Genomic DNA, 13856 nt, shown 5'->3' on the forward strand with positions numbered 1-13856 from the left:
TAGAGGAATTTCACATTTATACTGTGTTCAGCCTTACATACATACAGTGTGTCTATATTAATTATTTAACCAATGCATAGTACTGTTGACTTCATAAACTTGTTAATTCAATGTTTACATAACTATATGTAGCATTTGTTCATATTCATATATATGGGATTTGGGTCTAGTACACCTTTAAAAAATCAAAAACACTTTCAAATTAATTAAAATTTCAGAAAATACCAAATCTCTGTATTACTTTAAATGTTAAACACTTTTTTCCATTTATTCTTCGTTTTAAATGACTGAGTTCTCAATTTTAATGGCTTTGGCACTGCTAGTTTTGAGCATACATAGCTGTTGCTGCAAAGGGGCGCTATTTCATTATACAGGTACCACTGTCGACTGGCATCCAGCTCAGGAATGGTAATACAGTTGAAGAATTTGCCTGTCATGCCAATCCCCTGCCTAAAAATATTAATCTCCGTCTCTGTGTTGAAGTTATAATCCTTCAAGAATACTATACCAGGTCATGCAGAAGACATTCTGTAATGATAAATGTATCAAATATTTAAGACAAAGAACACTAATAACCCTTTTTTCAATCCTGAACAACAGCCCACACATAATTACATTAAATTACATTTTAGAATTTTATTATAGTAATGACAACCTCTTTTCATAAAAAATTTCAACCATCGCACATATTTTACATCAAGTAAGGACCATGATTTGATCTCGTTTTAACAAATAGTCCTTTAACCTGGTTAAGAAAAAATAGTTACTGTATTACAATTATGTTATTTCTGCTGAACTGGCTTGCAGTGAGCTAGACACTCTTCAACAACATAAAAAGAAACAGAAAATGTGGCATCTTAATATAAGTGGCCTATTTACAGACATGAACTCTGCAGCAAGTTTTACTTGATTATTACAAAAAAAACTGCTTAAAGAGGTGACAAGCCAAATATACCTAAACATGTTCAGGACTGAATTCTGCAAGCCCAGCCCCCATCAGGTTGTACTCCAAGTCAATCATGTAGACCCATCATAACAAGCCACATTCCAGAACTGAAATTTATATATAAGGGTATATTTAAACAATGAATTCTTAGACAATAACTTTTAAGTAGCAATAGTGTAGTCCTTAGAATATAACATAGCATCACTTTATTACAACAATTAAATGCCAGCTACACAATTGAATTTTTAGCTCACCAGTCACAAAGTGACAAGGTGAGCTTTTGTGATCGTGCGGTGTCCGGCGTCCGTCGTCCGTGCGTCCGTCAGTCCGTGCGTCCGTCCGTGCGTAAACTTTTCCTTGTGACATCTCTAGAGGTCACATTTTTTGTGGGATCTTTATGAAAGTTGGTCAGAATGTTCATCTTGATGATATCTAGGTCAAGTTCGAAACTGGGTCACGTGGGGTCAAAAACTAGGTCATTAGGTCTAAAAATAGAAAAACCTTGTGACTTCTCTAGAGGCCATATTTTTCATGAGATCTTCATGAATATTGGTCAGAATGTTCACCTTGATGATATCTAGGTCAAGTTCGAAACTGGGTCACGTGGGGTCAAAAACTAGGTCATTAGGTCTAAAAATAGAAAAACCTTGTGACCTCTCCAAAGGCCATATTTCTCAATGGATCTTCATGAAAATTGGTCAGAATGTTCACCTTGATGATATCTAGGTCAAGTTCGAAACTGGGTCACGTGGGGTTAAAAACTAGGTCAGTAGATCTAAAAATAGAAAAACCTTGTGACCTCTCTAGAGGCCATATTTTTCATGAGATCTTCATGAATATTGGTCAGAATGTTCACCTTGATGATATCTAGGTCAAGTTCGAAACTGGGTCATGTGGGGTCAAAAACTAGGTCAGTAGGTCTAAAAATAGAAAAACCTTGTGACCTCTCTAGAGGCCATATTTTTCAATGGATCTTCATGAAAATTAGTCAGAATGTTTACCTTGATGATATCTAAGTCAAGTTCGAAACTGGATCACGTGGGGTTAAAAACTAGGTCAGTAGATCTAAAAATAGAAAAACCTTGTGACCTCTCTAGAGGCCATATTTTTCATGAGATCTTCATGAATATTGGTCAGAATGTTCATCTTGATGATATCTAGGTCAAGTTTGAAACTGGGTCACGTGGGGTCAAAAACTAGGTCAGTAGGTCTAAAAATAGAAAAACCTTGTGACCTCTCTAGAGGCCATATTTCTCAATGGATCTTCATGAAAATTGGTGAGAATGTTCAGCTTGATGATATCTAGGTCAGGTTCGTAACTGGGTCACGTGCGGTCAAAAAATAGGTCAGTAGGTCGAAAAATAGAAAACCTTGTGACCTCTCTAGAGGCCATATTTTTCACGAGATCTTCATGAAAATTGGTGAGAATGTTGACCTTGATGATATCTAGGTCAAGTTTAAAAGTGGGTCACGTGCCTTCAAAAACTAGGTCATTAGGTCAAATAATAGAAAAACCTTGTGACCTCTCTAGAGGCCATATTTTTCAATGGATCTTCATGAAAATTGGTCAGAATTTTTTATCTTGATGATATCTAGGTCACATGTGCTCAAAAACTAGGTCACTATGTCAAATAATAGAAATAACGACGTCATACTCAGTTCAACACTGGGTCATGTGGGGATAGGTGAGCGATTCAGGACCATCATGGTCCTCTTGTTTAATACAGTATGTTATGTAAGTATGCAATATTCAAATTGTAAATCAATGTTTATCAGTGGAGATATGATGTTTCATTTACATAAAAGTATGCACATTATATAATATAAACTGGAAACAAGTGACTTTCCAAACTGAAGTGTATGATCACACTGTGAAATTAAATATTTCAATATCAAGTTCTGTGTGCTTAATAAATATTTCTTTATTTATTGGGAATTCTTACCTTATTAGAACACTTCTTATTTTGTCCAATATAATTGTCCATATGTAATGAAACCTTCTTTTATCCATAGCCATAATGCTTGAAGTGATGGTGGACCATAGATACCACACTGCTCCTCTTCCAACAGCAGTATTGTACTTTTCATACACTAGGTAGAAAATCTGAGAGCCTTAAAAACAAGAACAGTTTATGAGAAATGTATTAAAGTCCTCATCAAAATGAAGTGAATCAACACTGACCAAAACAGTCCATCATGTCTTATAGATAATGCTTGACAACAACTTGCTTGCATTTATCAAAATTTAATTGAATTCCAATTTAAAGTACTTATTATACAGCATCTTTATTATAAAGCAATACAGTATTTTCAAATCCCATTTCAGGGATTTACAAAAAGTTCAGTGAAAAAGAAACAAGCAAAGAAATTAATAGTAAAATGAAGTCTTAACAAAACACAACTTCCTTTGGATAATTTCACTTAACCAAATTTCTGTTATTAAGGTGTCACTGTAAACTCAAATGTAAAATGTGCACTGTAGCCTTGTAGCTTTTATTTATAGAGTCATGGTTGTTTTGAAGACTGTGGAATTTAATTTAGTGATACTGCAGTATATGGAATTTCATAGTTAAAATTGATATTGAAAAAAAATGCATTTGAGGATACTGACACTGATATGAATGTAAACACTAACTTTAAATATTATACCTGCATGAGAACTCACAGCAACTCCACTTGCTGAGCATAGTCAAAACTGCAGTGAACATTTATATCTCATAATGCTGGAGGTTGTCCTGAAAAATATAAACAAAGAATTTTTTCATTTATTTAGTAGCCTACCAGTATGCTGTCTGCCAGTACTGACAGTAGTGAGAGAATGAAAAAAGTAGTTTTTATTGTAAATTGCATGTAGAATTTTTTAGAAATTTTCAGGTCTATTTTAGTTGCTATTACAACAAAAAGTGACAATTTAAAACACCACTTTTCCTGTGTTATTGTACTTTTCTTTTCCAATTGTCATAGATTCTACTGTATGTGCATAATGACCATGTAATTATTCACCAGTTCACATCAGATCTGTGACAGTTAAAAAGATGTACAATATTTCTGTTTATTTACAATTTCTAGATAGAAAATTTCATACAGAATGTACTTAATATAGTAGATGCCTGACTGTCTTGGCCACAAGTATATTCTGCCATCATGAAAATTTACAAATATACAGAAAAAATATTAAAAAGTACTTGACAGCAGACAGTCAAATCGAAATGTCAACACGGCCATTTTTCGCTGCCAAGTTGTATCTTTGATACATCAACAAAAGAAGCGGTCTGTTCATTCTTTTTTTTTAGCTCACCTGTCACGGTGAGCTTTTGTGATCGCGCGGTGTCCATCGTCCGTGCGTCCGTAAACTTTTGCATGTGACCACTCTAGAGGTCACATTTTTCATGGGATCTTTATGAAAGTTGGTCAGAATGTTCATCTAGATGATATCTAGATCAAGTTCGAAACTGGGTCACGTGCCATCAAAAACTAGGTCAGTAGATCTAAAAATAGAAAAACCTTGTGACCTCTCTAGAGGCCACATATTTCACAAGATCTTCATGAAAACTGGTCAGAACGTTCACCTTGATGATATCTAGGTCAAGTTTGAAACTGGGTCACATGCCATCAAAAACTTGGGTCTGAGGTTCAAATAATAGAATAACCTTGTGACCTCTCTAAAGGATATAATATTTTTTCATGGGATCTGTATGAAAGTTGGTCTGTATGTTTATATTTTTGTTATCGACGGTAGTTCGAACTGGGTCACGTGCGGTCAAAAACTAGGTAGTAGGTCTAAAAATAGAAAATCCTTGTGACTCTCTAGAGGCCATATATTCATTGAGGATCTTCATGAATATTAGTTAAGAATGTTCACCCTTGATGTAATCTAGGTCAAAGTTCGAAAGTGGGTCACATGCCTTCAAAAAACTAGGTCAGAAGGTCAAATATTAGAAAAACCTTGTCGACCTTCTCTAGAGGCCATACTTTGTGATTGGATCTCGTAAAAATTGGTCAGAATGTTCACCTTGATGATTCTAGGTCATGTTTGATATACTGGGTCCACGTGCTTAAAAAACTGGTCAGTGGTCAAATAATAAAAAATCCTTGTGACCTCTCTACAGGCCATTACTTTACATGGGTTCTGTATGAAAGTGTGGTCTACATTAAAATTACATATTTCACCAAAAGTTCATTTTGAAAAATCATTATATATTGTCTGACACCAAGATAGCTGGAAAATAATTCAAATCAGAAGGTACATCACAATTTTTAAAGGCCTTTTTGGTTCAGATTGTTGAAACATCCCAATATCATTCAAATTTAGTTAAAGCTAGCAATTTTGTTGAATAAAAAGAAAGAAATACTGGGGCTATTTCAATTACTTACACGATCATAAGATTAAATTCTTTCTTTATAATTTATAAATTGTATATTTCTAATTTAGCAATGAGTTTTTTTGTTTCTAAATTAATCTCTGATAAAAAATAAGAAAAGAGAGATAAAATTGTATAAGACTGTCTTTTTGTTTTTGTTGCTATGGCAAAATACGTAGTTTCTATGAACTTATTATAATAAAAAGTACAAGATATTTTTTCATGAAAACAATAAATATATAGATGGCAAATTGGAGAATATAGGACATCTTTTTTTTGCTCCTGAAAGGGGAAGCTTATTTTTGCGATTTTGTCCGTCCGTTCCGGCATTTCCTTTCCAGATTTTTTCAGGAACCATGGGGAAGTTTAACGAAAACTTGTAGGAAGCTTCACTATCACTGGAGATGCACATATTATCGTCATGCTATTGTCATGATGGTCGGAAAGAATTTTTCACAGTTCTTGCCCTTTGATTATTCAACCGTAGTGTAACAAAATTTTTTTTTTGTACAATTCTCATCCGGTGTATTTCTCAGGATCCACTGGTTGGAATTTTAATGAAACTTCATAGGGACTTTACTATCAAGCGGAGTTGCGCATATTATCTTATATTCGGGTTGGATGATTTACCCAGTAAGGTAAAGGTATTTTATTGCTGTGTAACAAATGTGATCTAGACATGTTTGATGTTCATTTCAGACGATGCATTGTTGTCTACTGTCACAGATTACCATGATTACAAATGACATTAGAACTGGAGCCCCTAGAGATATTACCAGTGATACTCAGTGTGTGTTTACATTTTCTTCAGCAATTAAAAATTTCAATACATTTGGTTTTAAATATAGAATTTACATGCTCAATGACTTGTATAGAGCTCATTGATTAGATTGGTGATTTTCATAGAAGACAGAGCGGACAGCGGTTCTACATGTTAAAAAATCTTGTTAACAATGATTTTCATTATTAGTTAATTTGCTACCTAAGCCAAAGTCATGGTAAGCTTTTGTGAATGTCCGATGTCAACAGTGCATCCTTCCATCGTCTACGATTCCTAAAGAAGTTTCTTCTAAAACAAACTTGGCAGAATTTACACCAAACTGGCCACAGATGATTCAGGGTGGCCCCCTTTCAAATGTTTCAAAGACAGAATCCATTAGAACTTACGAGTCAACCATGGAAAGGGATCTAGCGTCGCAATGGTTTGAGCCTTCCATTTTGTGTCCGCTCTGGTTTCTCCTAAACGTATGAAGAGATTTTCATGAAACTTTGGTTATATGATCACTCATCGAGTTGAAGTGATGAATTTATGAGTCATCCATGTCAGTTTAAGGTCAAGTGCAGCCTCTAGGTAAAAGATTTACCCTTTCACTATCCGTAATACACTAAGGCGCTAGGATTAGCTCTATCTTTTCAGACTGCCTTGTTGGACATAGTAGAAAATTGTTAAGTTTCACATACCATTCCTTTTTAGCTCGACTATCAAAGAATAGTAGAGCTATTGTTTTTTTTTTTTTAGACTCACCATGCGTGGCGTCCGCGTCCGATTTGGTTAAGGTTTTGTATGTAAGCTGATATCTCTGTATACCACTTGTGGGAATGGATTGAACCTTCACACACTTATTCAGTATGTTAAAACTGACCTTCATTGCAAAGGTTCCTTAACTCTATTTGCTTTTTTACAATATTATGCCCTTTTTCGTCTTTGAAATTCTTGTTAAGGTTGTGTATGTAAGGCTGGTTTCTCAGTACCACTTGTGGAATGGATTGAAACTTCACACACTTATTCCTGTGATAAACTGACCTACATTGCACAGGTTCATAACTCTATTTTGCTTTTTTACAAAAATTATGCCCTTTTTCGACTTGGAATTCTTGGTTATGGTTTTGTATGTAGCTGGTATCTCAGTAACCATTGTGGAAGGGATTGAAACTTACACACTTATTCACTGTGATAAATGACCTACATTGCATCAGGTTCCATTACTCTGTTTGGCTTTTTTACAAAATTATGCCACTTTTCGACTTGGAAATTGTTGGTTTAGGTTTTGCTATGTAAGTGGTATATCAGTAACTCTTGTGGGAATGGAGTGCTGTAGTGATACTCACACACTTATTCTCATGCTGTTAATACTGAACTACATTGCCACAGGTTCATAACTCTATTTTGCTTTTTACCAAATATGCCCCTTTTTCGACTTAGAAATCTTGTTAAGGGTTTGTATGTAAGCTGGTATCTCAGTACCCACTAAGCGGATTGGATACATGTGTTTGAAACCTTTGTCGTGTATACCACTTGTTCACAGTCATGATACTGACATGTACTGTGTAGGTCCATAACTCTACTTTGCTTTTGTTTCAAAATTATGCCTTTTTTGACTATAGCAGTTTTTGGTAAAAGCTGGTTTTTCAGGAGCCACCTATGGAAAGGATTGAAACTTAACCCCCAGCCTCTAGCAGCCCTTTTTGAGCTGATATAGCACTATGAAGGTTTCCATAACCCTTTTTCCCATTTGTACAAAATTATGCCCCTTTTTCGACTTTCGTTTTATTCAGTTGTCAATAGGTGTTGAATACGTCGAGCGTTCGCTGTCCTCCGACAGCTCTTTTTGTGTCTAGACTGTTTTGTAAATATATCTTTGAATTGCTGTTGTACATTTGCTTTCTATCTGGTCTCTGTATGTAGGCAGGAGTACGGAACTTTTCCTACTCAACCTTTTTGCTAGTCCAGTTCGAAAATATAGGAATACCAAACGTATATCATATTTTTCGAATAGCCGAGTGCGCTGTCTACAGACAGCTCTTGTTACAGTCAGCCCTTTAATATATTCAAACGTAAATGCGGCTAAATTGCGGTGCACACATTATTGTACTTAATGCTCAGACTTAAATTCGACATAATCTACTTACAAATTCACCAGTCTCAAAGGTTTAGGGATGACATGATAAAAGACAATTGTTGAAAAAAAGATTTTTTTCAGAATTATTTAAAAAGTTAACATCATTACACTTTAATACATTCAGCAATTTGAACAAAGAGCTATAAAATAAATAGATCGGCATACTTTGAAAGACATATAGAGCAAATCTCACTAAAACGTACTGCTGACAGAATCTCCTTACCAAGTGACGCTTTCTCAACACGCCAGTTTGTATGCACTGTCAATTATTCACTCAATGTCCGTCGTCCGTCCGTCAACATTTTCTAAAAAAATATTTTTCTTGAAAATTACCACTTGGCAGAATTCACAAACTTCAAGGAATGATCCTTGTGTGGTCCCCCTTTAAAATTGTCACTAAGAATTTCATTCCGTGCAGAACTCTGTTGCATGGGCAACCAAAGAAAAACTTTAAAAATCTTCTTGTCAAAACCACGACCTAGGGGCTTTGATATTAGTGTGTAGCATTCCTCTAGTGAGTCCTCTACCAAATTATTCAAATTATCCCCCTAGGGTCAAATATGGCCCGCCCCGGAGGTACGTGGTTTATATAGACTTATAAGGGAAAACTTTGAAAATTCTTCTTGTACAAAACCTCATGGCCTAGGGCTTTGATATTTGGTATGTAGCATCATCTAGAGGATCCTTACCAAGGATTGTTCAAATAATTCCATAGAGTCAAATTTGGCCCCGTCCCGGGGTCACATGGTTTATATAGTCCTATATAGGGAAACTTTGAAAATCTTCTTGACAAACACCACATGGCCTAGGGCTTTGATATTTGGTATGTTGCATCATCTAGTGGTCCTCTACCAAGATTGTTCAAATTATCCCTAGATCAATATGCCCCGCCCGTGAGTCCCAAGTTTTTCATAGACTTATATAGAAAAAAAGTTTAAAAATCTTCTTGTCTGAAACCACAACACTTAGACTTTGATTTCTGTATCGGCGTGCATTGTCAACGTATGGATCCCTATACACCAAATGTGCTTTTAATTGTACACACTGGGGTAACAAGAGGCCATGCCCTCGCGGCCCGGTCCACTCAGTCTCCTTATAAAAGGACTTATATAGCGAAATGCCTTTATAATAATTTCTTGTCTGAAACCTATGACTAGGCTTTGATATTGGTATGAGGCATTGTCTCGTAGTCCTCTACAAAATTGTTCAAATTATGCCCCTGGGAGTTTAAAGCGGCCTGCCCTGGGGTCACTTGTTATTATGTGAGGTATATAGGAAAAATACTTAAAATCATCTTATCTTATTATCCATGACTGTTTAATTATAATTACCTGATGACCCCAAGTCAATGTGGTCATTACTGTGACTTTGACTACTGACTACTTTCTTGTTTTTTTAGATGCAGCCTAGAAATTTTGATGTCATCACAGTTTTAGTACACATATTTTAAAATTGATTTCATTGACCATGCTAGTGACTTTGCATTCTAAATATTTTATCATCATTTTGACATTTGAAACATGTAGCTCATATTACTCAGGTGAGCGATCCAGGGTCATCATGACCATCTTGTTTATGAATTATGTCCCCTTTTACTTTCAATTTAAGGTTGATTTTCTCAGTTACTACATAATGGTTTGATTCAAAATAGATGTTTCCAACCTCATCACCCACATCATGGTCACAAGGTGCATACTCTGAACCAATTTTTCTGAATATGCCCCTTTTTACTTAGCATTTAGGTTAATTTTGATGTATTTCTCACTATATTCAGTTACTACTGAATGGATTTACTATTCTTTCAATTAGATGTTCTCACTCATCCACCACATCATGTGGACACAAGGTGCTAACTCTGACACAATTTTTTTGAATTATTCCCTTTTACTTAGATTTATGGGTTATTTGGTGTATTTTTTATGCCCCGAAGGGAGGATATAGTTTTGGAACAGTCTGTCGGTTGTTGTCTGTCCGCAATTTTCGTGGTCCGGTCCATATCTTTGTCATATGGATGGATTTTCAAATCACTTGGCCTGAATGTGTACCACAGTAAGACGACGTGTCGCGCGCATGACCCTGGTCCGTGTCAAAGGGTAAGGTCACACTGAGACATTAAAGGATAGTGCATTGATGCGGCGTGTCGGTCCATATCTTTGTCATCGATGGATTGATTTTCAAATATTGGCATGATTTGTGACCACGGTAAGGACGACGTGTAGCGCGCAAGACCAGGTCCGGAGCTCAAAGGTCAAGGTCACACTTGACTTAAAGGATAGGCATTGGTGGGCGGTCCGGTCCATATCTTTGTGATCATCGATGGAAGGTTTTCAAATAACTGGCATGAATGTGTTCACAGTAAGACGACGTGCGCGCGCAAGACCAGGTCTGTAGCTCAAAGGTCAAGGTCACACTTAGAAGTTAAAGTTAGTGCAGTGTATGGGCGTGTCTGTCCATATCTTTGTCATCCATGGTATGGATTTCAAAATACTTGCATGATGTTGTACCACAGTAAGACGAGTGTCGCACGTCTCAAGACCCAGGTCCATAGCTCAAAGGTCAAGGTCACACTTAGGATGTTTAAAAGGTTCATTTTTCATGATAGTGCATGATGGGTGAGTCCAGTCCTATCTTTTGTCATTCATGCATGGATTTTAAAATAACTACGCTTGAATGTGTTTGACACAGTAAGACGGACGTTGACGCGCGCAAGACCCCAGTTCGTAGGTTCAAAGGTCCTAAACTCTAACATCGGCTTAACTATATATTCATTCGGAAGTGCCACCGGGGGATGTGTCATCTATGGAGACAGCTCCTGTTACTATATCTCATTCTGTTTTGGCTTAGAGCCAAGGAGTAACCTTTTTAGCTACAGAGCCAAAGGCTCAGGGTGAGCTATTTCTGATCGTTTCACCGTCCGGCGTCCGGCCTAAACTTATACTTTAAACAACATCTCCTCATAAACCGCTTGGGCCAAATTTCTCCAAATTCACAGGAATGTTCCTAGGGTGAAGCTCTACAAAAATTATTCAAAGAATTGAATTCCATGCAGAACTCTAAAAAGTAGACAGAATGAATGAGAATTACATATTTTTTATAACTCAATGACATTTTCTAAAGATTATGCATCATATATACAATAGATTCATCAACTGAAAAGTTTTTTCTTTCCTCCTTTTATTAGCTCACAGAAGCACAAGTGATCAGGGTGAGCTATTGTGATCGCTCACCGTCCGGAGTCGTCTTCGTCCGTCCGTCCACACTTTCCTTTAAACTAACATCTCCTCTAAACAACAGGCCCAATTTTGTGAAAACTCACTTGGGATGTTACTTGGATGGTTTCTTTAAAAATGAATCCTGGCAGAACTCTGGTTGCCATGGCAACAGAAAGGTTAAAACTTTAAAATTCTTCTTCTCCAAAACCAGTAGCTAGAGCTTAGATATTTGGTGTGAAGCATTGCCTAGTAGACCCTCTACCGAACATTCGTCAATATAGAATGTCATGACCTGGGTCAAAATTGACCCCGCCCCAGGGGTCACTTGATTTTACATAGGAAATCTTAAAAATCTTCTTCTCAAAAACCAGAAGCCCTAGAGCTTAGATATTTGACACTGTAGCATTGCCTATTGGACCTCTATAATGTTGTTCAAATCCATGACCCCGGGGTCAAAATTTACCAGCCCAGGGGTCAATTGTTTTTTCATAGGAAAATTCTTCAAAAAATTTTAAAAATAAACCTGAAGGCCTAGAGCGTAGAAATTTCACGTGTAGCATTGCCTAGTGGACCTCTACAAAATTTATTCAAAATCATGGTCCCCCTGGGATCAAAAATTGATCCCCGCCAGGGGCACTTGATTTTACATAGGCAAAATCTTCAAAAAAATCTAAAAATAAACCAGAGGCTAGAGCTTGATATTTCACATGTAGCATTGCCTAGTGGACCTCTACAAAATTATTATTCAAATCATGACACCGGGGTCAAAAATTGACCCGCCCCTGGGGTCACTTGATTTTACATGGAAAAATCTTCAAAATTTTTCTAAAAAATTAACCAGAAGGCTAGATCGTTAAGAATTTTGATCACGTGCATTGCTAGTAGGACTTCTACAAATTTTGTTCAGATCATGACCCAGGGGTCAATTGATCCCCGCCCCATGGGTTACTTGATTGTACATAGAAAATTCTCAAAATTTTCTAAAAAAAAAAAACAACAGAAGGCCTAGAGCTTAGATATTTGACATGTAGCATTGCCTAGTGGACCTCTACAAAAGTTTTTCAAATCTTGACCCAGCCTCAGGGTTACTTGATTGACTAGGGGGAAATATCATAAATTTGCTAAAATAAAACCAGAAGGCCTAGATCTTAGATATTTGATAGTAACATTGACTAGTAGACTTCTACAAACTTTGTTCAATCATGACCTCGGGGTTAAAAATTGGCCGCCCAGGGGTTACTTGATTGTACATCGGAAAATCTTCCAAAAATTTCTAAAAAATCATCAGTTAGACATTTGAAACTTGGCAGCTCATATTACTCTGGTGAGCGATCCAGGGGCATCTGACCTCTTGTTTAACTTTGTACTGAGTTTCTTCCCTTAAATCCAGAATTAATCTATTTTTTTCGAATCCTATTTTTATGATTTTTCAATATTTTAGGTATTTTGTCGCCGAGCGCTTGCGGTGTATGTGGTGCATGGGAGCAATCTTGTTTATAATTTGGTATGAATGTTACCTCAGTGAGACGGAGTGTAAGTGTCGGTGTATACCCAGGTCCTATCTCAAAGGTCAGGTACACTTACAGGTCAAAGGTCAAATTCAAAAAATGGACTTTGTCCGTAGCATTTCTTCTTATGCCTGGAGGAATTTGATGTAACTTGGCACAATTGTTCACCATATGAGGTGGAGTGTCTGACGCAAAGAAACAGTTCCCTAGGTCTAAGGTCAAGGTCCACACTTAGAGTCAAATGATACAGAATGACAAACTTTGTCCGGAGTATTTCTTCTTCATGCATGGAGGGATTTTGATGTACTTGCCACAAATTTTCACCACCATGAAACGGAGTGTCATGCGCAAGTACCAGGTCCCTAGGTCAAAGGTCAAGGTCACACTTAGAGGTCAAAAGTCAGATACAAGAATGACTTTGTCTGGAGCATTTCTTTTCGATGCATAGAGGGATTTTGATGTTAAACTTGGCACAATTGTTCATCATCATGGGATGAGTGTCATGGCAAGATCTAGAATTACTTCCCTTTGTTGTTACTATAAATGCTTATATTAGTAACTTTTTTATTACTGTGGTAGGGAAAAATCAGACCACTTTTCTGTAGACAACATGCTTTTTACTCAATTTTCAGGTGTATTTTTGACTATTCTCTAGTTCGGATTATGTGTGGACTTAGAATTTTTTTTAATTGTTAAAACTTTTTTTTTTTTTTTAGATTTACGTTCCTTTGTTGTTACTTAACAATAAATCACATGTAAACTTATAGCAAATTCTTTATTATTTGGCATAAAATGTTTGCCTTGTCTCCACCATCTATTTCCCATACCCCCCCACCCCCTCCCCTCCCCCTCCCCCCCCCCCGTTGCCCCCCCCCCCTATATCTCAGCACACCTATCGTGAACTGATAGGTAGCTATTTGTATGACCAA

General features: G+C 36.6%; 1 long non-coding RNA gene across 1 annotated transcript; it reads right to left on the reverse strand.

The window, feature by feature from the left end:
* Positions 1–235: 235 nt before the first annotated feature.
* LOC128554539 (uncharacterized) lies at positions 236–4157 on the reverse strand. The gene is made up of 4 exons (XR_008369633.1): positions 3596–4157; positions 2890–3058; positions 956–1053; positions 236–528 (listed from the first exon to the last, which is right to left on the reverse strand). It is a non-coding gene; the product is annotated as an uncharacterized LOC128554539 (long non-coding RNA).
* Between the last annotated feature and the right edge of the window lie 9699 nt (positions 4158–13856).

The sequence above is a fragment of the Mercenaria mercenaria genome, unplaced genomic scaffold (genome assembly GCF_021730395.1).
Source record: "Mercenaria mercenaria strain notata unplaced genomic scaffold, MADL_Memer_1 contig_5101, whole genome shotgun sequence".
Classification (NCBI taxonomy): domain Eukaryota; kingdom Metazoa; phylum Mollusca; class Bivalvia; order Venerida; family Veneridae; genus Mercenaria; species Mercenaria mercenaria.